Below are 4,283 nucleotides of genomic sequence, written 5' to 3'. Positions count from 1 at the left end.
TCTCCTGAGCTGGCGTGGGAGCCGGGGTGGAGGTAGGAGCTGTGGTTCCAGGGCCCCCCGACGACACTTGCTAGCTACGTGACCTCGATCACACCAGGGCCATTTTACTGACAAGGCAACAGAGGTCCAGAGCCTGGTTTTCTGACGCCTTCTTACTGTCTTAGGAGCAGAATGTTTTAACTTCTCCCAAAGCTCAAAGGCTCAATGCTTCAAGCAGCTGGACAACTCTGGGATTTTTGTAGGAGGTCACATCTGAGGCTTTAGTAGGAGTTATCCTTGCCCAGGGGAGCGAAGACGCAGGGAGAATGTTACAGATAGAAGGATGCCATGTGCAAAGCTGCAGAGGGTATGGCACGGCCCGGATGTGCAAGCCCCTGCCTAAGAACTAAGGCTAGGAGCTTATGATGCCGGGCAATGGACAAGACTTGAGGGAGAGAAAATCCGGATCAAAAAAGAGCTAGATGTTTTTCTAGAGAGTTTGACTATTCTGTATTCTGAAGGCAATGGAAGACCATGGAAGCATTTTGAGCAGGGTGAGACGTGAACCGGTGTGTGTTTTAGAATCCCTCCGGCTGCTACCAGGTGGAAGTGGATTGAACGAGGTTGAAGGCAGCAAATGAGGAGGTTGTTGTGGTTCTTGTCTAGTTACAGGCAGCCTTAGTGAGCAGAGGCAGGGCTGAATGGCAGCCCTCTTAGCCAGGCACTTTGTGCAGTGAATAAGCATCTCTGCATGGGACCCAGGGTAGGGGCAGGAGTGATGGAGAGAACTGGAAATACAAGATGTTTAGGAGGTGGGATCTTTTTTCTTTTTCTTTTTCTTTCTTTCTTTTTTTTTTTCTTTTTGAGACAGAGTCTCACTCTGTCACCCAGGCTGGAGTGCAGTGGTGCGATCTCTGCTCACTGCAACCTCCGCCTCCCAAAGTGATTCTCATGCCTTAGCCTCCTGAGTAGCTGGGATTATAGATGCACGCCATAATGCCCGGTTAATTTTTGTATTTTTGGTAGAGATGGGAATTCACCATTGTTAGCTAGGCTGATCTCCAACTCCTGACAAGTGGATCTGCCTGCCTTGGCCTCCCAAAGTGCTGGGATTACAGGCGTGAGCCACCGTGCCCAGCCAGGAGGTGGGGTCTATTGGTGTTGGTGATTGAGTACAGCAAAAGAGGCATGCAGGATGACACCAGGATCCTGGTTTAGCTAGGGGAATGATAGCTGAGATGGGAACACACAGGAAGACCAACAATAAGGGGGAATAAGATGAGTTTGTTTGGGGCTGTGCTGAATGTGGGCCGAGGGGACATATCCAGGAAGCTGTTGGATATCCATGTGTGGGACTTGAGGGGGAGTTTGGACTGCAGCTGTAGATTGCCTTGGGAGTGGTTGTATAATCCAGAGTGAGTGTAGGGAGACGAGAAGGTCTAAGCCTGAGACCTGGGAAACCTCAACAGTTAAGAGACACCAACAAAGGATGTGAAGGATGCACCTGGGATGCTAGGAGCTGCTGAGAGTAAAGTTGAAGAGACTCCATGGGCTTGTGTTAGTTATCTATTGCTGCATAAAAAATTATCCTGGGATGGCCAGGCACGGTGGCTCACACCTGTAATCCCAGCACTTTGGGAGGCTGAGGTGGGCGGATCACCTGAGGTCGGGAATTAGAGACCAGCCTGGCCAACATGGAGAAACCCTGTCTCTGCTAAAACTACAAAATTAGCCAGGCATGATGGCGCATGCCTGTAATCCCAGCTACTTGGGAGGCTGAGGCAGGAGAATCACTTCAACCCTGGAGGCAGAGGTTGCGGTGAGCTGAGATCACGCCATTGCACTCCAGCCTGGGCAACAAGAGTGAAACTCCGTGTCAAAAAAAAAAAAAATTATCCTGGGATTTAGCAGCTTGAAGTAATTAGCACACATTATCTCAGTGTCTGTGGGTCAGGGATCTGGGCATGATGCCGCTGGGTGCCTTTTCTTCCAGGTCTTTCAAGGCTGCAGTCAAGGTATGGGCCAGGGCTGCGGTCTCATCTGAAGGCTCATCTTGAGGAGGATCCCCTTCCAATTTTCTTCACATAGGATTCAGGTCCTCATAGGCTGTTGGACTGAAGACTTAGCTTCCCACTGGCTCTTGGGTGGGGGCCTCTCCACAGGGCAGCTTACAACCTGGCAGCTGGTTTCTTTCAGAGCAAGCAAACAAGAGAGAGAGGCCATTCAAGACAGATGCCGTGTTTTGGAAGTGATATTCCATTACTTTTGCCATATTCTGTTAGGTAGAAGTGAGTCCTGATGTCCGGCCCACACTCAAGGAGAGGAGATCCTAGCAGGGCTGGGGATTATCAGGAGCCCTTCCAAAGGCCACTGAAGACAGCAGTCGAGATGGTGGATGGGGTCAGCTGGCTGCCCAGAGGTCATCTGATGAGGACTAGGAGCTGTTAGTGGCCCTGGCGATAGCAGATCTGGGATGTCTAGAGTGTCTAGAGTCAGACACCACATTGAAGTGTGTTGACAGGTAGGATACAGGGAAGTGAGAAAGGTGAATGTGAGTTACTAGTTGGAGGCTGGAGCGCTTTTATGTCACTCAGAGATGTATGGGTCAGAGAGGCATTCCCAGGTGTGGAATGGACTGTGAGAGCTGGGACAGGCACTGGAGTGGGATGTGGCTTTTTCTCAGATGAGAGGTTCTTGGGCATGTTTAAACACTGGTGGAGGGGGGCAGGATAGGAGAGATGGAAAGGTGGGTGGGGTGAGTAGGCAGCCTCTATTATGGCCCTCGCCTTCTGGTATTCACACGCTTGTGTGGTCTCCTCCCAACAGCATAGGACAAATGTGGTTGGATGTTACTTTGGACATTCAGTTACAAAAAGACTGCAGCTTTGCTTACTCTGAGGAAAGGCAGCATCCCTGTCTTGAGGACACTCGGGCAGCCTGGGACAGGCTTGGGGAGTGAGGAGCTGGGATCCCGGCCAACAGTCATGCTGGACTTGCTCCAGGACACATCACCTTGGGGTTTGCTCTTCCCACATCACTAGGCATCCATTGCTGGGGCATCTGCTTCAGGACATCGCTGAGGACAAGTCTCCTCCCCTCTCTGGTTCCACCATCTGTAGCCTGCGGCTTTCATCCTCAAGGGCTCCATGCGACCGCTGCACATCCAGGCACCACATCTGACCCATGTAATGAACCAGCTCAGCTCATGTAATGAGCCAGCTGCCCATGGGCATGGGTGTGAACTGAGGCAGAGGAGCTGCTGTGGCAGTGGTAGGTGACGTGGATCTACAATGGATTGCTTAGTCTCACAGTGGATTGCTACTAGGCCTACCCACCTGAATTTACATCTTAGAGGGCCTGACAGAACCCAGTTCACGAGGGGCAGCTCTGAGCTCTGGCCTCATGGTCACTTGATGTCCCCCAGTCATCTCTACCAGGGTCCAGTAGCCTGGCAGTGCTGCTTTGTGAATGCTGTCTGGTTCTCTACTATAGATGGCCTGGTCTTGCTCCAGAACCCTAGGGGGTATACTTTGTGGTTTTCCCACCAGAGCTTGCTGTAAGCTTCACACAGCATGTCTTCCCACCGGGTATGCCTCTAGTATCATGGGAGCTGTGGGTCCCATAGCCTGAGGGACAGCCTTTGATGTCATGTGACCCCGAGATATGTGGGTCAGAGCAGCATTCCCAGGTGTGGAATCTTCTACCTCCAGAACCCAAAGAGGCCTCTAAGCATTGTGCTTGCTCCTCTGGGATGCAGTGTGCGGGGGGATGTTCTGGTGTGCCCCAGACCACCAGACCTCTACAAATCTCACTGATGTGGCAAGCCCCTAATTCTTCATAGGGTTTAATCTTCTGCCCGTTGGAGCACATATGTCTCATCAAGTTTTCCATGTACTTGTCACCACCTGCTCATCTATCCTGATTAGCACATTGTCATTGACACCGTGAACCAGTGCAGTGTTCTGCAAGACGTTCAGATGGCCCAGTCCCCTTCAGACTCTGTGATGACAAAGGATGGGAACGGTACCATTGGCCTGGGACAAGACCATATGTGTGTACTGTTGGCCCTTCCTGTGAATGCAAATGGTCCTTGATAGGGATGAAAAAGTATGGTGATCAGATGGAAGGCTATACCCTGAGGCTGTGCTGATCTGTCTGTGCTAGCAATGACACCTGCACGGCACCTGTGGTCAGGGCTACCACTTGGCTGAATCTGCAACAGTCCATTGCCATTCTGTTTATTTTTATAAGGTCAGACTGATGAATTAAATAGGTTCATGGTCGGGGAAACCCTCCCACACGTC

This window comes from Papio anubis, chromosome 2, assembly GCF_008728515.1.
Source record: "Papio anubis isolate 15944 chromosome 2, Panubis1.0, whole genome shotgun sequence".
NCBI classification, from domain to species: Eukaryota; Metazoa; Chordata; class Mammalia; order Primates; family Cercopithecidae; genus Papio; species Papio anubis.
Note: the sequence above shows the minus strand (reverse complement) of the source record.